Source organism: Ursus americanus, chromosome 3, assembly GCF_024610735.1.
Source record: "Ursus americanus isolate L20-20 chromosome 3, mUrsAme1.1.p, whole genome shotgun sequence".
Classification (NCBI taxonomy): domain Eukaryota; kingdom Metazoa; phylum Chordata; class Mammalia; order Carnivora; family Ursidae; genus Ursus; species Ursus americanus.
In genome coordinates, this window is record NC_142129.1 from 26,041,815 (window position 1) to 26,068,850 (window position 27,036).

General features: G+C 35.1%; 1 long non-coding RNA gene across 2 annotated transcripts in view; it reads right to left on the minus strand.

Moving 5' to 3' along the window:
- Positions 1–27,036, minus strand: part of LOC123788998 (uncharacterized) — a 286,821-nt gene that overhangs the window by 237,486 nt on the left and 22,299 nt on the right. For both annotated transcript variants that reach the window (XR_015723874.1, XR_006778631.2), the window contains exon 4: positions 732–829. This is a non-coding gene — a long non-coding RNA (uncharacterized LOC123788998). The remainder of the gene's footprint in view (positions 1–731; positions 830–27,036) is intronic.

The following is a 27,036-nucleotide window of genomic DNA, read 5'->3' on the forward strand; positions in this document are numbered from 1 at the left end:
CCATCACTCCAGAGAGTGAATTTCCTACGGGCAATAATGTGTTTTTGTTCACCAACGTATTTCTGATAGTCACACCATGACTGACATCCAGTAGGTACTAAATCTGTGTATCTATGTTAATATCTATATATGTGTGTATGTGTTAAATGGATGGGTATATGAAAATACCTTTCTTCATCATCTTACCATTTGGGTTGAAAGTTCCAAAATTATAATCACTAATGATTATGCAAATGAAATAAGGATTTTGTCCATTTGCTCCCAGCTAACATATGAAATATTATCTAGAAGATTTCCTGTCTATACAGGCAACTTATTAGGCCCTATCAGTCTAGGTAGCTCATTAGACTACATTTTAATTGAATGATAGGTGACAGAGTATGGCAATGCCCCTCAAAGCATATTGAAATGTGGCATGAACTGAGAGCCCAGAAGAGCAACAAGGACAGTGCAGGGCAAAGCTGACCATCTGATTTGGTAGAGCGAGCTGTGAAGTAACAGGGCTGCTGGCCATAGAGGTTTGTCTAAGGCCGGCTCTACCGGGTGCATACTCATCTCACAAATTTTTGCTCTCGTTAGCAGGACATGAAGTATTAAAGGCTAATATGATATAATAGCTTAAAAAGGAAAATGAATGTGAGAGGACTCTGACCTCCATTAGAAAATCTTCAGCAACTTGTATCATTTGATTAGAGTCCATTGTAATTTTTGAACATTAAGTAGCCACTCACCCAGATAAAAAAGAAACTGGAAGTTCATGATTTCTTTCTTCAACAGACAATAGAACAGCTTGATCTTGAGAAGTTCGGGAAGGAGTGCTGGATCTCACCTTGTGAGGAAGAACAAAGATGGTATTTTTTATTAGCTTTCTAACACTACACAAGTAAAGACTTATTTGAATATCATGAAATAATGTCTTCAGTGTGTCAGATATCTAGAGAAGTATGTTCATGCATAATATAATGTAAAAAAATAAAATAAGAACATAAAATCTGTTTAAGGGCCCATAATTATTTCCCTATTTATTGCATTTCAATGATGGAGTTTTCAAAAAAAAATTCCAGAAAAATTAACTATATTCCTTAATATATTTAGAATAAAGTATATCTTATTTTCTTTTATCTGTGTTTTAGTATTGAAAAATAACAAATAAGTGAACTTTCCCAGCATTGTATGCATTTAGTATAATTACATGTATGATTGCTTTATCGTGATAAGCTAACCAGGGATGATAAGATACAATCAGAAGCTAATAAAGCCTTTTTAAGTATCAAATTAGGATTTTTGACTTCAATTTTATAATAATGTCCAGTTATACCTTGGTTTAACCTGTTTAGGGGTTTACTTCTATTAATCTGACCTCTCTATTTTTAAAAAATCCTTTTCAAAAGAGTAACTTAAACCATCTAGAATTTCAAAGAAATACAGGCTTGGATCTCAAATCCATTTCAAAATATCTTGATATCTAGGTACCACCAATAGCTGTGGCTTCTATGGCTTTGCATATCTAATAGTCATCTTGAAACTTTCTTAACTGTCTCTTAAGTAATTTCAAACAGCATTCTCAGCTACAGTGCTATCTCTTGCTCCTTCCAAATCTCACATTCGGAGCTCCCGATTCCTCTTATAAACCCCCAAAATCAGTGCGGCAAGTTAGTGTGCGCTCCCTGCAAGATCAGACTGGACCTTGTTTCAAAGCCTGATACACCCACAGATGAAACTATCATCACAACCTGACAAAATTACCTTGCTATTGTTTCCTGGTTTATACAGCTTCTCTAGAGGCAGAGAAGATAAATGGAATGTATTGTAAATGACTGCAACTATTTCAGAAATTTCACCTGTATGAATATTTTAATAGCATAAACAGAGTTGTTAAATTAATCAGCATCAAACATTTCTACCTAGTTTTTGAATTGTAAGTTTACCAATATATTTTTGCAAAATTTCCCATATCACCAACTAGATAAACTTATCCTGATAAGGTAATCCCCCCAAACCTCAAACTCATCCAATTTAAAGCTAGTCTTAACTTTAAGACTGGGAAGAAATCTGAGAGAAGAAAATTGATTTTTCAGATATTGATGGGAGACTTGGGAGGTTAGCTTAAGAAGCCCTTGGCAGAGTGATTATGACTCCCTTTGTAGCCTTTCTTTCCTTGCCATATCTTTGTTGTTCTGTGAAGAATCCCCAACGTAATGTCACTATTTAAATAAATGTTATGTGTTAACGCTGCTAAAATGTATTGTGTTAATAGAGACACTTCATTCACATAGGTACTAGCAACATATAGATATATTTTAAATGAATATAGACCTCATAGAAATCATCCCTAGAATAAGTACAAACAAAAAGAAAAAAATTCATATTTCATTAATAAGAGCAAATATAAAACATATTAGTCAACACTTTTTAAAAAATAAAATGTATAGGTTTTATTCTGATTGCAAAATAAACATTAAAGAATGTCTTAAAGTATAAGAACACAAAGAAAATAAATAACCTTAGTGGTCTCACCCTCAGTGATAATCACTAAGAACATTTTTGGTTATAGCCTAACAAGATTCTTCACGTATATACATACACATTTGAATTTTTACAAAAACATAGTTGCTTACTGTGCTGTTATATTCATAATAAAACATTATGATTATTTCCCCCATGTTATTAAATATTCTATAGCGTGTTTTAATGGATGTCTGCCGAATTAGTGGACCAGCATTTGCTTAGCCAACTCCATATTGCAGTCTGTTTAATCTATTTCCCCAAATTTACAAAATTTTGTTCAAGATGTTTATTTGTACATATTTGGAAACATCTTCAATGATTTTGGTAGGAAAAAATTATTAGAAGTAGATTGTTAAGTCAAACAATGTAAATATTTTTTAGCTTCAAATATATATCACCAAACCAAGTTCTAACATTTTGTACTAAAGACATCAGTAGTGTAGGAAGTGGTACCTGGGCTCCCCAAAACTTCAAAGGATAGTTAGGAATGCTCTTCAAAAATCACAGGAAATCTATGCCTGCGCCCATTCTTAGCAACATTGAGTACATTTTTATATTTGTCAATTTTAACAATAAAAATTTACCTCATTTCAAATTACAGTTCTTTATTTTTAAATTTGAGCATTTTTCATACATAATGATCATTTAAATAATTTCTTTATGATGTTTTTTCCTCTGTTCTCTGTCATTTTCTATGAAGTTAAGCCCAACAGGGCTCAGCCCAAAAAGAATGGGAAAGAAATTCCACATATAATTCTCCTAATCAGAGAGGAAGAATCTATGAGTGAACCACCCTAAGAAGCCAGTGATGAATGGGGACCTGGTCACACAACAGCACAGTACCATCCGGCATCATTTTGTACCAGCTCCCTACCTTTCCTATGATCTTCAGAGAGACTCCTAACTCTTCATTGAGGTTTTGCCGAGCTCAGCTTTAGTACCGACCGCCTAGTACCTCTCTAGCTGACCGGTCCCAGACCATTGCATGACTTCTGCATAGAACTACCTTTTCTGGTACTTGCCTTCCAAATGTTAACCTATTCTCCTGGATTTCATCTCCAGCTTCCCTAATCTATAGTAGCCATCTGATCCCTTCATCAATACCCTGCACACCTGATCAGAATTGTGAGCGGCGGTCAATATCCTGTACAGATTATTAGAATGACATGTCAGCCATTCTGCCCTTTCCTAGCTCTATGTCCCCAGCCCTGTCCAAATGTCACCTAACAATGATTGGCGTGAGACGGACATTTTTCTGTCGGACACACAGATCTCTCCAAGACCTCCAATAATCTGAAAGCCAATTCAAGAGAGATGAGGGTAATCAATACTAAGAGTACTTAAGGCCATGATAAAATAAGGAATTTGGGGATATTTATCTTGAAATGTTAACTGGAATCAGTGTGGATGAAAGCGACACTGATGGTTAGACAATGGCTACAAGGTTGTTCTGCATTCCAAGAGAGAGATGACAAGTCAGGACCAGCGCAGTTGGCAGGGACCACGGAGAAAAGAGGGAAAACGGAAGAGATTTCATCTATAGATCTACAAGCGTATACTGGAAAATTGGCACGGTGAGAGGGGGCAGAAGTGGGGAATGACGGAAGCAAGAGGAAGAGAGAAACCAAGGATGATTCTGAGGTTTGTGAGAGACCTAGGTTAACAGTTATCCTGTCAGTTTGTATAATTCATATGCATCCAAGCCAATTAGTTTTATTCTGTGTGAAGGTTATTTCACGCAGTAGAAAACTTTCCAAAAAATGTCTCAGTGACTCAGGTGATATTAGACATCAGAACATCTAATAAAACTACACAAATACCAAGAACAGGTTACAATTTCTGGAGTAGAGATCATTTCATTCTTCTAATTAGGAATACAGCCTAGGGTATCTTGTTTTAAATGGACCCCATTTATTATTGTACGCCTTTTAAATGAATCCCGTTTTAGTCCTGACATTTTAGCAAGGAGTTAGATGGAAACTTAGTTAATTGGTTCATTCCGCTATGGGAACATGGCTACCAATTAGAATATAGGCTCTGAAAGTGTTAAGTTCAGCTACACTGCAGGTGGAAAAGGGACCTCTGAGGTATTCTCTAGCTGGCCTCTTGTAATAATTACATACAAAAGAGTTATGTCTCAAAACCGTAGCTTCTGGCATGAATTAATTCATTTGTATTTAATAGGAAGTAAAAATCACCTAAGTGGCCAGTGTTTGTTTCTTTATTTTGGCTAGCACATTCCAGAATCAATAAACAGGATTGATGGAAGAGGGGAGACAGGCAGTGCTGCAATGCAAATACTATACTCCAAACAACCTGAATCCAGATTCTGGCTCTGTTGCTTATTAGCATCCTGACCATGAATAAATTGTTTATTTCTCTAAAGTTCGCTATCCTCCAAAATAGAGATGATAATAATAAAATAATATCTTCCTTGAAGGGTAGTTATGAAATTTAAATAAGAAAGGGCATGCAAAATACCAATATGCCTAGCACTTAGTATATAGTCAATAATGGCCAGCTATTATTATTATTTGTATAAAATAGAATTTTGCAGTGATATCAGCTCTGAAGGTAAAAATCATGAGAAGTTGAAAGCGACAGATACAAAAATTGCCAAAAACAGATGAGCAACTTTTTGAAGTCTCTTTTTCTTAGCCACCTTGACTTTATGATAGGTTAGTTGTAAAACAACAACAACAACAACAACAACCCATTCTCCATCTTTTCCTATATCCACATCCTTTGCCCTATAACTTTGCAGCTCTTTCCTTTAGAAGGTAGACATTTTGGCCAGAAGAATATAGCAGAGATGACCGTATGCCAGTTCCAAGCCTAGAACTTAATAATCTTACATATCTCCTTATGCCGTTTCTTGAAGAAGAACCAGTCCAAACCGGTCTGCTGGAGGATGAGAGATCACGTGGATCAAAGAGTAGATAATGCAGCTGAGAAAATCCTAGACAAGCTAGCCACCAGCTGATTTGCTGCTGACCAGACACAGTAGAAATTGGCCCAGCACCAGACCAGATTTGCAAAAACACCAAACCATGGACTTATAAGCAAAAACAAGTGTTTATTGTTGTATGCCAACAGGATTTTACTTGCTTGTTTACTTACTTTACTTGCTTGGCAATAGATTATTGGCCATTCTCTTTGAAATTAAGAAAACGAATGCACCTTTGGCAAAAGGAGTGGGGGGAAAATGTCTGGTTTGTGAATAAAGGCTTAAAAACCATGAAAGAAAAAAGCGAGACATAGTAATTTAAATGACCACTTAAGGACTTACTAAGTGCCAGACAGTGTGCTAAATATCCTAAGTATATAGGGGCCCCTGGGTGGCTCAGTCAGTTAAGCATCTGCCTTTGGCTCAGATCATGATCCCAGGGTCCTGGGATTGAGTTCCACATCAGGCTCCCTGCTCATCAGGGAGTCTGCTTCTCCCTCTCCCTCTGCTCCTCTCCCCTCTCATGCTCTCTCTCTCTTTTTCTCAAATAAATAAATAAAATCTTAAAAGATAAATAAAATAACATGTGTATATATAAACATATAATACATACACATATGTGATTTCACTTAATTCTTATGAGAAGCCTTTGAAGAAACAAGTCAGAAGAAACCAAAGCTGAGGGAATTTAGGCAACTTATCCAAGCTTTCACTGCAATTCCTGCCCAGGTTTGTCTGACTCCAAGGGCATATTTCAATGCTTCTGTGATACTGTCTTCCAGTATAGATTTATTCATAACTCACAAAGCCTCTGCATTGTTGACTAGAGCTTGATTAATAAATAGTTTTATCAATGACTTAGAGATGAAATTTCTAGGGTAATCATGAATTATTACCCCAGACTGTTTTGGGCTCCATTTACTAAAAACCAGCAATCAAAATCAGTAATCTAAGTGCAAATAAGGCAAAACACTTTCTAGGAAAGATATATTCTTTTTTTTTTAAGATTTTATTTATTTATTTGAGAGAGAGAGAGCATGCGATAGAGATAGCATGACGGGGGTGGTAGGGAGAGGCAGAGGGAGAAGCTGACTCCCCACTGAGCAGGGACCCCTGGATCATGACCTGAGACGAATGAAGGCAGATGTTTAACCTACTGAGTCACCCAGGAGTCCTTCTTTTTTTCTTTTTTAATAGGTAGCAAAGTAATAAATTCCAAAGAGTTTCAAAGCACATAGACAATCTGAGGACAATTTAGAACAAACTGATCAAAGCAGTAGGTTGAGTGTGAATGGGACAAATTGCATGAAGGAATATTTAATTCTTCTGCTTTTGGAACTTTCAGAAAGCAACTTCTCTTTTCTAAGGGCCTAAATACATAAGATAATTTTGTGAAAATATTGGAAGAGAAGCAAACAACATAAACAGTTGCAAAAAGAGAATGAACTTGAGATTTTATGGACACAGGAATATTACTATACAGTGATCCTCGGAGAATTAGGGTATCCAATTTAAAGCAAAATTGTCATCAGCTTGACTGAATAAAATGTCCTTGTGCTGCTTGCCCCCAAAGGAAAGGAAAAGTCTGTTTCTCTGTTCTAGAAGCTGCCAGTCACGCAGCAGTGAACATGAGACATCCTATGAGTCACTTTTCTTTCAGCTCTAATCTCTTTTCACAGTGACAAATGAATCACAGAAATCAATCTCAACTCTGACTCCGAAAAATCTTCTGTGGGATTTTTATTTGAAGAGAATAAAGACAGGCGACCTAAAATTTCGCATTAGGAGGCAGACAAAATGGGTGTGGGGCCAAGCTGGGTGCCAGGCATGCACTGAAAGCATTTGGCATGTCCGAGAGACTCAGGCTCTGGACATAGAGCAGATGAGTTCGCATCCTGTCCCATGGCCTATTAGTTGTACGAGTGGGAAAATCAGTCAACCTCTGTAGGACTTAGTGTCCTCACTTATCAAAAAGGGAAGATAATAATATCTACAGAGTAGGACTGTGATGAATGTGAAACAACATATTTAGACTTTTTCTTCAGAATCTAATAAAAGCATTAATCAAAAATCAAGGTAGGCACTAATTAATCCCACAAAATTTTACAGTATATTACCTACTGCTATGAACTATTTTGCTATTTTCTGCATGAATATGTTTTTCTATCTCCCTAATTAAATGACTATTACCCAAAAGCATTGCTTTTTATTTCTTTTTTAATGTGCCCTTCAGTTCTGAATACTTGGAAGACACTCTGCCCATAGACAGAACTCAATAAAGGTAGTGGGTACTTCGAGCTACATATTATAAAGAAAGGAGTGAAATATTGCTGATCTCTGTATTTATGTGGATTCGGAAAGCACATACCAAAGACACAACAAAATAAAACATTTACTGATGCTATTTGTGCTCATTAATAAAGTTTTACATTATCTCCATGGTTCTTTCTTCTGAACCAGGGCCTCATGGACACTCTTAATGCATACAACTTGTTTCCCAGTCCTTAGCATGAATTAGCTGGGTAATACCGAATACCTCAATGGAACTTCTGCCGAATACTCTGGTCTACTTATTAGACACAATTACTGTCAGGTTAAGAAACCACATAGTGGTTGCTGAGCTCCCGTTGCTACTCATTAGAAAATTCTAGAGCCAGGAGCAATACAGAAAGAAAGGGGTTTATTAAGGTTCATTTTTTATGCTAAACAAAGGTTCCATTATTAACACATATGGAGGCATTTTGGCTTACACTAAATTAGCTGCCTTTTAAAAGACACCTATATTTAATGGCATTAAATGAGAGCGGTGGTTAAAGAAATCCTTGCTCTGTTACAGAACCTCTGATGAATGACCAAGTCCTGATGTAAGTAAAATACTATGTAAGCATTCCCTTAAGCTAAATTGTAGTGGACTGTTGTTAAATGTAAATAACTATAAATACCGAAGCTACTATTTTGTGATTAGTCCCACGGAATCATCACAATGTTAAGCTTTGGTTTTGGTTTCTTTCGGGATTTTTTTCAGTCTCAGCATAAAAGTAGTTGTATGTGTATGTGTATGTGTATGTATGTGTGTGAGAGAGGGTGGGTGTGGGTGTATGTTCTGTAAGCACACAACTTTCACATGATTTCAAATCTGTTATATAATTTTTGTTTTAAAATCCACTAGCTAGTTGCCTTTTTATAGCCAAATTTATCTTATAACTTGAAAAGGAAGAAGAGTGAAAATGTAAGAAAAAATTTATACCGAGTAAAACGTGGTTAAGCCCTCCCCTACAAATATATAGAAAATTTTCATTTTAAGATACAGGCATTAAAGATAAGGTGAGCATATCATTAGAGATTTATTTGTCAAGCCCTAAGAATTGTTTTGATTTTTAACACTTTGACAAAATTTATCCGCAATTCCTAAAGTATAGAGAGATCTTAGTTTATTAATATAGCGCCATCTACTGGTAAATATTAAGAAGGGCAGTTGGTTTTGTACCAAGAAAGTATTGAAATCATTTAAAGAATTTAATGAAAAATTGATCCATTGTAACAAACGTCTAGAATTGCATTCTACAGGGCTTTCTTAACATTTTAGTGTTATATTAATTTGCTACTTGTTAACCTTGACTTCTAACCTTTTCCAAGTTTAAAATTATTGTCAGATTTCTACATGGCATAAATTCCATTAAGCCAAATTGTAAGATGAAGTTATATATACTATATGCCTTTTACATATAATATGTAACTTTATATATAACATATTTTGCATGTAATATAAAATATATACAAATATAAAACACAAAATGTACTCAGATATCACTTACAAAAAGTAGCTATTTAATATAAATACAACTATATATATACATATATAAATACAATTATATGTATATATATACACACATATATATATTCCAAAATTCTACATATATAATACCCAAGATAAACAAACAGGCGAGCCTTTACAGGAATAAAAAAATGAAACATCAAAAATGGACTGCTTTTCTAAATATACCTTACCAAAAATTAAATTGCAAACAAAAAAACTGAATAAATTTCTTAATGTATAAAAAAAAGAGGCAAAAATTCTAAAATATAATCATTATAATCATCATCAGTGATAAATGCTAACCTCCTTTATATGTTAATAGTTCTAATGAATCAGTAAGAAAAGATGGCAATCACAATAGAAAAACGAGATGAATAAAATTTTGTTAATAGGGAATAAGAACTGAACAAAGAAAAAGTTAAATAAATAAACCAAAAATTACCTTTCCTCAAACACAATGAACTATAAGCTAAAAACAACAAAGCAAGAGTTTTTAGCTATAATTTGAGAAAAAAATTAAGGCTGTTAATTCATTATTTTATGATATAAATTTATACCATATTTCTGAAGGGTTATTTGGCAATAAGCACCAAAAGTTTTTTAAAATGTATGTATCTCCTCAGGAAATAGCCAAACATGTGAGAAACAGGTAAAAAAGAATGCTTAAAAATTTGAGTATTGTTTGGTTTGCTTGTGTTAAACATAGGGAATTTTGGAAACAATCTAGATGTCTTAAAATAGGAGATTTTAAAATATATTATATTAATATTATATATTATAATATATTATATATTATATTAATATTTAATACACATTAATATATTATATATATTTAAGGTGCAGTGCCTTTATATATATTATATATATCATTTTGTATATATACAAATATACACATATATTATGTGATTTATTACATATATTATAATATATTAATATTTAATATACTAATATATTTTATATATATTTAAAGTGCAGTGCCTTTATGTGATAAAATGATGCTATTAATTCATGGAATGATGTTCACAATATATTGTTCAGAAAAAAATAAAATGAAAATAAAACAAAGTAATATGTATATTACGATCCCATGGAAAATGATGGATGGATGTACATTGATTATTCACAGGTCATCTCTGCATATTGAAATTATAGATAAGTTCACCTTCATATTAACCCATATATTCTATATTCTAAATAATAAGTTTTATTTTATACATTTTGTTAAATAATAATTTACTATTTAGAACATAGAACTTCTAAAGATGTCAAGTTGTAAATCTTTACTTTTCGAGAACATAAAAAATGAGAAAAATCAGTAAATATTAAAAGCCTATGCTTTGTGGAGTTATACAAAGTATAATTATACATAGTGTAATTGAGAAATTAAGATTACAAATCAATAATACAATAGGGTAGAAGAAAAGTACTGTATGAGTGAATATATCAGTCAGGACATTTTTGCTTTAAGAAACTGAAGAGTGTTTGAATGTTCTTAAGCAGAAGGAAGGAAGGAAGGAAGGAAGAAAAGAAAGAAAGAAAGAAAGAAAGAAAGAAAGAAAGAAAGAAAGAAAGAAAGAAAGAAAAGAAAAATTATTTGCTTTCACAACTGAGAAGGGCAGAAGTACAGCTGATTTTAAGGATGACTGTAAAGGACTTAAAAGCAGCTAAACCTGGACCCTGTTTCTGTCTGTGTGATATTCATTGTCTAATGTCAGCTTCTTCATGTGGTGGTAGCAGGAAATGGTCCTAAGTAGCTTAGGGCTCATACCCATATAACTCCATTAAGAGAACCAAAGTTTAAAAAAATATTCTGACTGGTTGAATTATGTTATACCCATACCTTATAGTCCAGGGTGTGGGTTAACATGATTGGCACTTCCTGCTGTTAAAAAAAAAAATCTAACTCTTGTTAAAATGGTAAAGAAGACTTTATTTGGGACTATCGTGATAGGTGTCAAGACAACCACAATAGGGGGGAGAGTTTGGGGCTCAACTCAATACAGCAAAGACAGCTGGGATTCAGAGTCAGCAAGCAGAGGGAGTCACTGGATGAAAAATTATGAAGAGAAGACATCAAACATAGAGGAATTCTTGCCAAACCCACCTCACAGGTTTCTTGCTGTAGACAGGCCAGGATGATCAGATACCAAGGACTGGGAGATTCTCAATAAACTGACTGAGCAGAATTCCTGCTCAGTCTTTGTCACTGCTAAACACAAAGCGTGGAAAGAAGGAGCAGGATAGGAAACAGAATTTTGTTCAAAACAAATAAGTATTTAAATACCATAGTACAACTCATTGGAAGCTTATAAGAAATCAGTCATGGAAAAGACTACTTAAAGTTTAACGGTTTAAAGAAAAGATGAGTATGAAATTGATATTGAAAATTAATCAACTTCTTATAGACAGAGATGAACACAGGGAAGAAGTTATTGATAAGGAAGTAAGTTGATAAGAAAGAAAAGCAGGAGAAATGAGTCTGTGTGGGAGTAAGTTCAACAGTTTAGCTGCGGTGCCACATTTGTGTAGGGAATTTATAAAAGATAGACTGTAGAAGGGAGTTAAAGATGGAATGTCGCATAGCATGAAATTCCAATACAAGAGTCTGAACCTGATCTGACTTCTCAAGCCAGGACACTCATATCTCCAAGACAATGTGGTGGTGCCAGGGTTGCTTGGATGCACAGGACTAGTACAGCACACCTTCCTAGACACCAAAATTACTTCAAGATTTGGAATGGAATGTCAGGCTATTGAATCAGGAAGTATTTTGAATTATTTCAATATTACAAATATTGATAGTATGTAGAAAAGAATAACAGGCTGAATTTTAAAAATACCAAATAAGATTTGGGGAAGGTCACTAAATATTTTGCCCTCAGGACAAATTTTGCCCCTCTCATGTGCCACTTGGGTGGAAATTCTTGAGAACCCTGCTGCACTCCACAGGAAACTTTCAAGGACATGTGGGCGTGCAAGTGGCATGAAGAAAAAAATGGTATTATGTGAAGATTAATATAGTAACAATTTGTCACCTCTTTTTGCCTGTCACAATACAGGATAGAATAATGCTGATGATTAAGAAGATACAACCATGAACCATCACAGACACTCTTCCTTTCCCACTCCAAGTCTTACATGGCAAGAGAAGCAGTTATGTGATGAGTGAGCAATTCTTCATTCCCTCCAATTTCAACAAGAATTCACTTTCTCTTTGGAATGCCAAAAAAAAAAAAATTAGAGGAAACTGATTTTAAGAGTTGATTAAAAATCTAAAACTGGACTAAGAAGATGTGGTCCATATATACAATGGAATATTACTCAGCCATCAGAAAGAACGATTACACAACATTTGCAGCAACATGGACGGGACTGGAGGAGATTACGCTAAGTGAAATAAGTCAAGCAGAGAAAGACAATTATCATATGGTTTCACTCATTTATGGAACATAAGAAATAGGAAGATTGGTAGGAGAAGGAAGGGAAGAATGAAGGGGGGTAAACAGAGGGGGGTAATGAACCATGAGAGACTGTGGACTCTGGGAAACAAACTGAGGGCTTCAGAGGGGAAGGGGGTGGGGGATTGGGATAGGCCGGTGATGGGTATTAAGGAGGGCACATATTGCATGGTGCAGTGGGTGTTATATGCAAATAATGAATCATGGAACATTGCATCAAAAACTGGGGATGTACTGTATGGTGACTAATATAACAAAATAAAAATTATAAAAGAAAAAAATCTAAACCTTTGGGTGCAATTCTGATGCCATCTCTGAAGAAAAATAATATAGAATTCAAAGAAGTTATAAGGAAAGGTAGCTAAAATCGAAAATGTGCAAACATTTTCATATGATGAAATGGGATTCATCAACCTCAAAAAGTAATTGAAAGGGACATAATTGAATTCTATAAAAGGCTGAAAATGACCTAAAGAGGTAATAGATTCTGGAACAAAATAACATCTACTATGTGCTAGGTTATTGTTTTTATTCTAATCCATTCTATTTTGAGAATAAAACTGTTGTTGTTGTTATTATTATTATTATTATTTCAAATGAAGAAAATCGGGCTCAAAGAATTTCAGGATTACCCCATAATGAATGAATGACACAGGGTCAGGTAATATAAAAGAAAATAGCACTTTACACCCCAGTGAATGAAAACAAGAGGTATTAAAGGCTAAAAATAAAATTAGATATAAATGAATAAAAACTCAAGAAAAACTAAGATTCATGAACAATAGCTGTGTCATGAGTAGTGAGTGAATGTTAGAGGTTTTCGAGGTAAAAATTCTAACCTTTTAAGATTGCAGCAAAAAAATAATTGGGAAGCCTTACAATACCACCCTCTTGATTCTCTCAGAAACAGAATTTGGAATGTGCTGTATAACCTGATACACCTCAAAGTTGTTAATGTGTAACAAATATTTATCAAGTACAGTGCTCAGGATATCCTAACTCAATCAACTCTCCCAAGACATTACTATGTATAATCAAACACCCCACTTAAAAGGGATTGTTTTTCTTTCATATGTAATTGCTTTTCTTTGTCCTGGAAACCTGGAACTATACTATAATGCCATCCACAGGATCCATGCCATGGGACTCTGTTATAAATGAAACCTTGGTACAATGAGATCCTTTTGGTATTTCAAGTAATAAATCCCCTTGGATAAGATCAAAAACACATCCACTTTATCATGAATTCTGCATTCTCCACCGTAGTGCTCTAAGGCTCCAGTCTTACATCATAAACGTGAAAGTAAACCCTCAAAAAATTTTTGATATGGATGGAAATCCTAAGAATTATCTTTAATATGACCATGTAATGCTATGCAGAATTCAGAGTAGCTATTGTATAAATGCACTCTACTCTCTCATGAGATCTATGTACCAAATAATAGCTGCCAACCAAGTTGAACTCAAAGCCAATTTCTGATTCACTGCTTTACAGGGAACTTCGAAACACTCACCTTTAGAAATCTGCTGGATGGGGTTCAAGAGGGCAGCGTAGGAAGATCCTGAACTCACCTCCTCCCACAGATACAACAAATCTACAGCTACGTATGGAACAATTCCCTCTGAAAAAGACCTAAAAACTAGCTGAACAGCTCTTCCACAACAAAGGATAAAAGGGCCACATCAGGGGGCACCTGGGTGGCTCAGTCAGTTAAGCAACCGGATCTTGATTTCAGTTCAGGTCATGATCTCAGGGTTGTGTGATCAAGCCCCACATCAGACTCCACACTGAGCTTAAGATTCTTTCTCCCTCTCTCTCTGCCCCTCCCCCCTCTCTCATACATGCGCATGTGCTCTCTCTCAAAAAAGAAAGAAAGAGAAGAGAAAGGAAAAGAAAAAAGAAAAGAAAAGGGCCACATCAAGATGGGTAGGAGAATCAGAGACACAGGCTCATCAAAATCCTCACCCTTGGGGAGCCTGGGTGGCAGTTTGAGGGGCGCCTGGGTGGCTCAGTCATTAAGCGTCTGCCTTCAGCTCAGGTCGTGATCCCGGGGTCCTGGGATCCAGCCCTGCATCAGGCTCCCTGCTCAGCGGGAAGCCTGCTTCTCCCTCTCCCACTTCCCCTGCTTGTGTTCTCTCTCTCACTCTGTCTCTGTCAAATAAATAAAATCTTAAAAAAAAAAAAAATCCTCACCCTTAGCATGGCAACCCATAATTGGAAGAGATCTCACAAAAATGAAGGTGCTCCCTGAGGAGCAAGAGGTTTGTGCCCCTCATCACATACTCTAGCCCTTGGGATCTGCACATGAGAGATGAGCCTCCAAAATACCTGGCTTTGAAAACCAGAAGAACCATAAGGCTATAGGGAACAGAGAGCCCACTCTTAAGGAGCTTGCACAGAGACTCACTCACCCGGGGACCCATTGCAAAAGCAACAATTTGAAATGCACCTACACCATATGTGAAAGACATTCATTTGCTAACTTTAAAGCATCTGCCAAAGGTGCAGGGCCTGTTGGGACTCTCTGCAGGGACAGAGGTGTTGAAAGGCACCATTTTTGCACTCTCCTTCTGACCTGCTAGTGCTGGTGGTCACACTCTGACACCAATGCCATGTCCCACCAAAGCCAACAGGCAAGTGCCCTTGCTGCCATGGCTCCCATGGCCCTGCCAAAGCTGGCAAGCTTGTACAGCCCACACATTAAGCACCTGGCTCTGGTGGCTGGGAGATTACATTTCTGGGCCCCACAGGTATGAAACAATTGGAAAGACAGTTCTTGGCAGGCTACCACCCCCAGAGCACTGCACAGACTGAAACATACCACCAGTTTTCCTGTGAAAAAGGTCTATTGCACGGGAGCTACAGCTTGAGGGATAGGCTTCAGGTTTACTATCTAGAGGCCACAGAAGTACTGTAGGGATACATATCCCTCAGCCTTACTACGGCTCACTGATACCTCCCAGAAAGGAGCTCATCTGGAACCCCAATTTTTTGCAAATGCTATGAAGGGGACAACTCCAGATGGCCTGGTCTGGTGGCCAGCAGAGTATACACCTGTGGTCCCACAGGACTGAATATATTTGCATAACTTAAAAGCTGCTGCCTGAGTGCCTAACTTCCAATGAACCTGAAACTAGGTGCCAACCAGATCTCTCCCTCTGGAACACTCACAGGTCTTAACACACCCTCAACAATTAGGACCTGTCAAAACTAAATCAAACTGCTTAGATAATCACAAAGGTTTGAGAGACAACCAAGAGCTAGGGTGGAAGTCAAAATAAGTCTCATCTCCTACACAAGTCCACTCTTTCAAGCTGGAGGAAATAGCTGTTTTACTTAATAAATAGAAACAAACACAGAGAGTCAAGAAAATGAGGAAACTGGGGAATATGTTCTAAATGAAAGAACAAAATGAAACCTCAGAAAAAAAAACTTAATGAAATGGATATAAGTAATTTACCTGACAAAGAGTTCAAAGTGATGGTCACTAAGATGCTCACCAAACTTGGAAGAAGAATGAATAAATACAGTGAGAACTTCAATAAAGAGAATGAAAATATAAGAAAATAAGTCACAAAGCTGAAGAATGTAATAGCTGAAGTGAAAAATACACTACAGGGGTTTAACAGCAAACTAGATGAAATAGAGGGGAAAAATCAGTGATCTGGAGGGTAAGGCAATAAAACTCATCTAAACAGAGCAACAACAACAACAAAACTCTTTTAAAGTGAAGATAGCTTTAGGGACCTATGAAACAACATAAAGGAGAGTAATGGAGTATAGAGGAGAAAAGAGAGAGAGCAGAATAGAAAACTTATTCAAAGAAATAATGCCTGAAATCTTTCCTAACTTGGGGAAGGAAACAGAAATCCAGATCCAGAAAGCTCAAAAAGATCTAAACAAGATGAATCAAAGACACCTACACTAAGGTACATTATAATTAAAATGTCAGAAGCTAAAGATAAAGGAAGTCTTGAAAGCAGAAAGAGTGAAACGACTTGTTACATACACAGTAACCTCCATAAGACTGTGAGCAGATTTCTCAGCAGAAACTTTACAGGCCAGAAAGGAATAGAATGATATATTCAAAATGCTGAAAAAAAAAAAAACTTCCAACCAAGAATACCTGGCAGGATCATCACTCAGAATTGAAGGAGAGATAAAGAAGTTTCCAGACAAGCAAAAACTAAAGTAGTTCATCACTACTAACTTGAAATTACAAGAAATATTAAAAGTACTTCTTTAAGCTGAAATAAAGGACACTGAATAGTAACAAGAAAACATCTGAAAGTAAAAATCTCACTGGTGAAGGTAAATCTATAGTAACAGTAGTGGATCACCTATAAAGCTAGTATGAAGGTTAAAAGACAAAAGTAGTAAAAATAACTGTAACTATAATAATTTCTTAGGGATACACAAAATAAAAAGATATAAAAAGTAACATCAAACTCATAAAACATAGGACTTAGGATGAGTAAAAATGTAAAGTTTTAAAATACATTCAAACTTAACTTGGTATCAACTTAAAATAGAGTGTTTTACATATGTAGGCTGCTATATGTGAGACTCGTGGTAACTGCATAGCAAAAACCTGTAGGAGAAACACAAAAGATAATGAGAAAGAAATCCAAGCATAACAATACAGAAAGGTTATTAGACTGCAAGGGAAGAAAGCAAGAGAAGAAATTAACAGAGAACTACAAAGCAGCCAGAAAATAATTAACAAAATGGCAATAAGTACATATGCATCAATAATTACTTTAAGGGGCACCTGGGTGGCACAGCGGTTAAGCGTCTGCCTTCGGCTCAGGGCATGATCCCGGCGTTATGGGATCAAGCCCCACATCAGGCTCCTCTGCTATGAGCCTGCTTCTTCCTCTCCCACTTCCCCTGCTTGTGTTCCCTCTCTCACTGGCTGTCTCTATCTCTGTCAAATAAATAAATAAAATCTTTAAAAAAAAAATTACTTTAAATGTAAATGGACTAAGTTTCTAATTAAAAGACACAGACTAGCAGAATGGATTAAAAAAGAAATAGATCCACCCATTAGCTGCCTAAGAAGACTCATTTCAGATGTAAGGACACACAGACTGAAAGTGAAGGGATGGAAAAAGATGTTCTATGCAAGGAAAATTAACAGCTGTGGTAGCTAAAATTATCAGAAAAAATAGACATTGAAACAAAGACTGTAATAAAAGACAAAGATGTGCATTACATAACGATAAAGGTAACAATCGAACATAAAGATATAACATTTGTAAATATTTACACATCCACCATAAGAGAAGTTAAATGTATAAAGCCAATATTAACAGACCTAAAGGGAGAAATACTTTAAAAGGATCACACCACATGATCAAATGGGATTTATTACAGGAATACAAGAATGGTACAACATCCACAAATCAATCAACGTGATACACCACATTAACTAAATGAAAGATAAAAATCATATGATCATCTCAGTAGATACAGAAAAAGCATTTGACAAAATTCAACATCTATTTATAAAAGCTCTCAACAAACTGGACAGAGAAGGAACACACCTGAACATGATAAAGGCCACATGGGATACACAAAATAAAAAGCTAATAACAGAAACCCACAGCTAATATCAAAGTCAATGGTGAAAAACAAAGCTTTTCCTCTAAGATCAGGAACAAGACAAGGATGCCCACTCTCACCACTTTTGTCCAACACAGTATTAGAAGTTCTAGCCAGAGCAATTATGTAGGGGAAAAAAAGACATCTCAATTGGAAAGGAAGAAGTAAAACCAACACTATTTGCAGACAACATGTATTTATGTATATAAAACCCTAAAGACTCCTTAAAAAAACTGTTAGAAAATTTCAGTACAGCTGCAGGGTACAAAATCAACGTACAAAAATCTGTCACATTTTTATATACTAACAACTACAGAGAAATGGAGAAAATAATTCCATTTACAATTGCATCAAAAAGAATAAAGTCCCTAAGAATAAATTTAACCAAAAAGGTAAAAGACCTACAGACTGAAAACCATAAGATAAACTAATGAAACAAATAAATGGAAAGATATTTTATATTCATGGATTGGAAGAATTAATGTTGTTAAAATATCTATATTACCCAAAGCAATCTATAGATGCAATCCCTATCAAAATTCCAATGGCATTTCTCAAAGAAATAGAAAAAAATTCTAAAATTCACGTAGTACCACAAAAGATCCCAAATAGCCAAAGTAATATTGAAAAAGAAGAACAAAGCTGGAAGCTTCATACATTCTGATTTCAAACTATATTACAAAACTGTACTACTCAAAACAGTATGGTATTGGCATAAAAACATAGACATAGATCAATGGAACAGAATAGGGATCCCAGAAGTAAACTTACGCATATATGATCAATTAAATTGTAACAAAGGAGACAAGAATATATGATGGTGTCTCTTCACTAAGTGGTGTTGGAAAAACTGGAGCTACATTCAAAAGAATGAAACTGGAGCAGTACCTTACACCATACACAAAAATTAACTCAAAATGGATTAAAGACTTGAATGTAAGACCTGAAACCATAAAACTCTTAGAAGAAACCACAGGCAGTAAGCTCTTTGACATCAGTCTTGGCAATAATGTTTTTGGACCTGACTCCAAAGGCAAGGAAAACAAAAGCAAAAATAAAGAAATGGCACTATATCAAACTAAAATCTTCTGTACAACAAAGGAAGCCAGCAATGAAATGATAAGTTACCTACTTAATGGGAGAAGATATTTACAATATATGTCATATATCCAATAAAGGGTTAATATCCGAGATATATAAAGAACTCATACAACTCAATAACAAAAATAATTAAATTTTAAAATGGGCAGAAGATCTAAACGGGTATTTTTCCAAAAAAGACATAAAAGTAGCCAACAGGCACATGAAAAGAGGCTCAACATTACTAAACATCAGGGAATGCAAATCAAAATCACAATGATATATTACTTTATGCCTGTCAGAATGGCTAGTATCGAAAGAAAAACAAGTACTGGCCAAGTACATAGAGAAAAGGGACTCACTGTTGGTGAGCATGTAAATTGGTGTAGCCACTATAAAAAACAGGGGGTTCTTCAAAAAGTTGAACTAACATATGATCCAGTAATTCCACTGCTGGTGCTTGGATATGAAAATAACCTAAGTGTTTATTGGTGGATAAATGGATAAAGAAGATATGATATATAGCAATATATGGAATACTACTCAGCCACAAAAGAAAATGAAATCTTGCCATTTGTAACAATATGGATGTGTTGTACCTTGGGGATATTATGCTAAGTGAAATAAGTCATATAGCAAAAGACAAATACCACATGATTTCACTTATATGTGGAATCTAAAAAACAAAACAAATGAACAAACAAAAGAAAAAACCCATAGATACAAGGAACAGATTGGTGGTTTCCAGAAGGGAGAGGGATAGGAGTTGAGCAAACTGGGTGAAGAGGATCAAGAGGTACAAACTTCTTGGGGCACCTGGGTGGCTCAGTCGTTAAGAGTCTGCCTTGGGCTCAGGGCGTGATCCCGGAGTCCTGGGATCGAGCCCCACATCAGGCTCCTCTGCTGGGAGCCTGCTTCTTCCTCTCCCACTCCCCCAGCTTGTGTTCCCTCTCTCACTGGCTGTCTCTCTCTCTCTGTCAAATAAATAAATAAAATCTTAAAAAAAAAAAAAAGAGGTACAAACTTCCAACTATAAAACAAATAAGTTATGGGGTCCTAATGTATAGCATGGTGACTATAGTCAATAATATTGTATATTTGAAAGTTGCTAAGAGAGTAGATCTTGAAAATTCTCATCATAAAAAAACATTTGTAACTCTGTATGGTGACAGATGGCAATGAGACTTATTATGGTGATCATTTTGCAATGTATACAAATATTAAATTATTATGTTGTAACCTAAAACCAATATGCCACATGCCAATTATACTTTAATAAAAAATAAAATGAAAGCCATAAAAATACTAATTAATTAAATAAAATGAAAGCCATTAAAAAAATCTGCTACGTAACAGCAGGTTCTACACCACTCTTCTGTAATGTCAGTGTAATATTGCCAAGTATGAGAATGAAACATGAATGTTGACAATTATGGATATTAAATTCAGTCTCCCACTTCAGATATATGTCAAATGTCACCACCTTCAAGAATTCATTAATGAGCAGTTCTTTTCCTCTAGTCAATGTAATATGAATTATAGGATGAGAAATATTATGTTAAACTACTCTTTTTTGGTTACACACCTGTAAAATATTCTTTTGCATCCCAGAAACTCTGGATCACAGAAATTTTCCAAATACTTCATCCGTCACTATAATGTAGTTACCTCTAGGGTGTGATTTCAACAATCAAAGGTGAAATGGAGCATGACAGATCATCACTTCTTACTAATTAATGATTTAAGTTATGCCTGGTAAGCTTGAGCATTTTTCAAAATGAGAATTGTCGTGGCCTATTTTTAGGAAGAGCACAGTCTAAATTACAGCTATGCAGTAGTACCCCCAAAACTGCAGTTGGTTTTATGCTCAACCACGGTCCAGAAGCAGACGATTCTCTCTCTGATATATCATGAGCAGGTCAATAGCAGCCTAGTGCTAAGTCTTACTGCCTACATCATTCACCCTGCTTCATCTCCTCATGTAGGCTTTTTATCATCTCACATCATCAAAAGAAAGGTAAGTACACTACAATCAGGTATTTTGAGAGAGGCAGACCACATTCACATAACTTTATTACAGTACGCTGTTACAAGTGTTCTCTTTTATTATTAGCTATTGTTAATCTCTTACTGTACCTAATTTATAAATTTTTTCATAGGTAGGTATGAATAGGAAAAAACATAATGTATGTAGGGTTCAATAATATCTCCTGATATATTTTAGGGGGACTACTATGTATCTATATGTGTGACTTCACAAAATAAAATATGAAAGGTACCAGTATTAATAGGGATGTTTTAAGGTCACCTTTTTGTTGTTACCCATATTTATTTGCAGAAACTAAAAAACAAGGCTTATATTTAGCATTCTTTGACCACTTAGGTTGAGTGCTGAAAAGTTAAAAGTTATATCAAAAGCTAAAGTTCTGTGATCAATTCTGTCTTAATCTCTATCCTTAGAGCTCAACTGTTGCAAATATTTTATAGTTTCTCTGGAGGCTTACTATTCATGGCATTCATGCTGTGAAATCACATTATAGCTGAGGCATTTGTACAACTTTCTGTAATAAATGCCTTCAGACAATGGCCTTGGATCTCAAGGAGATTTCCATACAGAGACTTCTACAGTGGCTTACCGTATAGTGAGGGCCAAGAAAATCAAGCAAACGTGGTCCACTTTGAAGTGAGAGTTAAACATTTGAGTCCCTAAATCAAATTTCATCTGCTTTTACCAGTCATGATTACATTTAATAACCAGTAGGCTATAAAACATTTTAAGAAATGTATGTATCACACATTGGTGACTTATATTGCCAATTCATTATTCCTAACTCTTTTATTGCCATTTTATCATTCCTGACTAATTGCATGTTCTGACAGTTTCTATGAAATGTGTGATACCGAATAATAATTATTGACTATTCATCCAGCAGTGGTAAGAAGCACAGCCAGGAGAAAATGTGTCCCAGATGATACATTGGCAAATGCTATTTAGATTTTAATAATTTCATGTTAATTTGGATTTCAACAGTAATTAGTGAATTTATGCCTTAAAAATGTTCACTTCCATTGACATCCTTAAATACTTTCAGTGGTTAATAAAAAGTTTCTTATTGATTATTTTAACAGAGCTGGTTTATCAGTATTATAAATTTAAAAGCTTTGATTTTTAAGGAAAATTTTCTACCCAGAAATAATGGCTTGGGATTTGTCATAGGTAGTTTTGTTTTATTAGCAATTAGTTTCCTTCTTCAAAACAAGTCAATCTTATTTCCTAGCTTAATTTTTCGTTTGAGGTTGATATATATGAAGAGAAAGTCTTCATATGGACAAACAACAAAATCAGACTGTAACCCACAAATGCCATACCAGTAACTTGTGTGTCTTCAGTGATGTTTTTCAACAGAGTTGCAATTCAATCACATGCAACCACTTCAGTGGTTACATTCAAAACCCCAAAAGTCCAGTTTTACCTATGGCTGTTCAGTGAAACTGCAAACACAATTCACTAACCTTTTATATACATGCTAGCTCTTTAACTCAGTCATGCAAAGAACCCAAAGGCATCTGACCTAAGTTGCCTAAAGATATGGAACTGTCCTTCTGAATAGTTTTTCTCTGAAATAACTCAAGTATGGCTGTAGTTTTATTACAGATTTCACTTGGAAGCGGTAAAGAAAAATAACATGCTTCACAGGCTCTCCTTGCTAATCTAGCAACACCTAACCTGGGATTAAGGAAAGAGTGGACACTTAGGAAATATTTGTTAACTGGAACAGTATGTCTATAGTAAAATAGCCTCAATGATAGAGAAGTATCTCTAGAACTCTAAACACTTCAATGTCTACATAAATAGGTATTTTCTTACCTTAATCCAGCACAGAATTAAATAAGATGGAAAGTACTGGCATTAAATATTTGATCACAATCAGTTTATTTATTTAGCAAATATCTAATGAAAATCTGTGATGTGTTAGGTACTAGAGATACTAAAGAGGTAAAAGTAGGCCCTAACATCAATAGTTGTCTAGGTTTATAAGAGGAATACTTATATTTTAAATGTTACCTAGAAGACATTTTCACTTAATATGTTATAGTAACATTTCAACTTCTGCTCTTAGATACTTGGAGAGCATGAATATAGAGGTGGCCTAGTGACACTCATAGTGCATCAGAAAGACATAAATAATAAGCAATAATGTATAGATGAGGGAAAGGGAGAGAAATGGAGTAAAACCACTCTATTTTTTTTTAACAGAGGAAGTTATTCATGCTCAGGCATAGTTCTAGAGGATGTAAAGTGAAAATGACAAGACAATGTCAGACTCTAGCATAAACAACAATGAAATGGGAATTAAGGTATGAATGATCTCTGAGCCTCAGTTTCCTCATCTGTAAAGTGAGAGCGGCATGATTTCTTAGATTTGTGTGTGTACTGAAAACTGTTAAGGACAGGGAAAAGTGATTGAATACCAATAAATATTGAGAGCTACAGAGATATCACCATAAAGTAAAGAGAAAAAAATAATCTCTAAAAACCAGACAATAAAATCTATCTCATGTGTTTATTACCACATCCAATCATAATAAGACTATTCATTCTGCAAATTATATACAATACATTTATACTACATAGGATGAAATCTTTTCGTCATATTCTATTTCCTTCCTAAGAATCATAAACTTGGCTTTAAGTTTTCTGCTTATCTGAAAATGAGCTAGAAAATCACCCACTAATTAAGGCCCAGAGTCTTTCTTAACTTTGGATAACGGAAAAATGTCACTACCGTAGCAAATATGTGCTATGCATAAAACCACCCATAGAACACCTTCCTTAAGACTTGTAAATATGGAAGCAGTATCCCCCAAATGGAGAGGGAAGTAAGCAGTGCTATTTCTGAACCAGTTGGAATTTTTCTAAAAAACATCCTCCTGCAACAAAACTAAAAACCTACTGGACGGGAGGAGATATTTGAAAATGACATAGCCAATAAAGGGTTAGTATCCAAAATATATAAAGAATACATACAACACAACACCAAAAAAAAATGAATAATCCAATTTAAAAATGGGCAAACACATGAACAAACATTTCTCTAAACAAGACATACAGGTGGCCAATAGATACATGAAAAGATACTCAATGTTACTAATCATCAGGGAAATGCAAATCAAAACCACAATGAGATATTACCTCACATGTGTCATAATGGCTAAAATTAAAAACATAAGAAACAACAAGTGCTGGTAAGGATGTGGAGAAAAATGAATCCTCATGCATTTTTCATGGGAATGCAAACTGGTATAGCCACTGTGAAAAATAGTATGGAGTTTCCTCAAAAAGTTAAAAATAGAACTATCTTACAATCCAGTAATTGCACTACTGGGTATTTACCCAAAGGATACAAAAACACTAATTTGAGAGGATATATGCACCCCATGTTTATTGAAGCATTGTTTACAATAGCCAAATTATAGAAGCAGCCCAAGTGTCCATGAACAGATGAGTATAGATGTTGTAGATATACACAGTGGAATATTATTCGGCCATAAAAAAGAATAAAATCTTGCCATTTGCACAACATGGTTGGACCTAGAGAGTATAATGCTAAGTGAAATAAGTCAGACAGAGAAAGATAAACACCATATGATTTCACTAACATGTGGAATTTAAGAAATAAAACAAATGAACAAAAGAAAAAAGAGAGAGAGAGAGAGAGACAAACCAAGAAAGAGACTCTTAACTATAAAGAACAAACTCTTGTTTACCACAGGGGAGGTGGGTGGGGGGATGGGTGAAATAGGTGAAGTGTATTAAGAGTACACTTATGATGAACACTGAGCAATGTATAGAATTGTTGAATCATGATATTGTGCACCTGAAACTAATGTAACCCTGTAAGTTAACTATACTGGAACTAAAATTAAAAACTTAATAAAATAAAAAAATAATCCTCTCACCTCAGAACAATGTCTTTGAGATCAGAATGGGTTGTGAGTGGAGCATTGTAATTTGAAAAAGACAGCAAAAACATATCATCATATGCAAATCTCCCCTGTTGGGTTCACCTATGGGAGGTTCATCATAATCGCTCAGGAATTTTTGCAAAATTCTCAAATTGCTGAGTCATTCTGATATATACCTAACTCATACTCTACCTTTCAATTGTTCCACTTTAATTGAAAACATTCATTCATTTAAGGGTATCCCCCCCCAAAAAAAATCAATGACTAATCATGCATGACTGCAACTTCCACAAATACCAGTCTTGATCCTTGATTTTCAGGGAAGCCATGCTCAAACTTGGTGCATATATATATATATATATACTTTGGGAATAACGAATTTGGAATAGTGAGGTAAATTCCTCTCAGCAAGCTAGATCAGACAAAACTATCCTGCTAATACTGGATTCATAAATGAATATTTTCATTTATCCCTCCCCCCCAACTACATTTCATCTGTGATTGAAGAAACCTTCTAAACTAATCACCATCAGAACTGACACAACTTCCCTAGAGGAAAAAGAATATTGGCTCCAAAATTGCCTCATATCAAAATATTAGCACTGAAATTACTGTAGAAATATCAAATTTCTTATGTCTCAATTTCATTTTTCATTAATATTTATACAAAAAAAGTAAAGTGTTAAAAAATAAAAAGGTTTGTACAGGCTACAACATATGAAGTATAAAGAATGTTGCGTTTTCAAGGCCCATTATATCTGTCTACAGTGTTTATAACCTGTCAAAAATACTCTATTATAAATTTACTCATTCAACAAATATATATTGATCACTGTGTAATTGACACTTTTCTAGACATTGGAGTTATCACTTCCATTTTTGCCTATCTCTAAAATAATTTAAATTATTTAAAATCCATAACTGTACATAAGTTTATATTCTCAATAAGTGTAATAACAAATTATTCCATAATATTATATTTTGCAATGTCAGTCGTACCTCACATATTCCTATAAAAAGATGATGTCTAATCCCCTTGTTCTCTAAATTTGCAAAGATCAAGGATCATCTATTATAATGTTGTGAATATCTTTGCTACAACAATGACCATCTTAGTTCCCTGATGCAGTTAATAATTAATTTTTTTCTTAAAAAAAAAACTCGACTATTAGTAGGTTTTAGATAACCATGTTGCCCTTGCCACCTAATTTGTCTTGGCTTTTGTAGAATACAAAATAAAAGCAGGTAAGTATGGGTTGTAGTCAATACTCTAAATGAGTACATTTTGTTGGCTAACTTTGCCAAAAAGGTCTTTGTTCTGTGATAATATCTATCTATCTATCTATCTATCTATCTATCTATCTATCTATCATCTATTTATTTGAGAGAGAGAGAGAGAGAGCATGAGCTGGCGAGGGGCAGAGGGAGAAGCAGACTCCACGCTGAGCAGGGAGCCCAGGACCCACAATCATGACCTGAGCCAAAGGCAGATGCTTAATCAACTGAGCCACCCAGGCACCCCTGTTCTCTGGTAATTTGAAAAGCACTATTTCTCAGTCATGCAACAACATTTTCTTCCTGTATAACAACTTAGAAGAGGGAAGTCTGAGAGTTTTTAACCAAGAGGAAATAACTAGGTTAAAGGGAAGTTTGT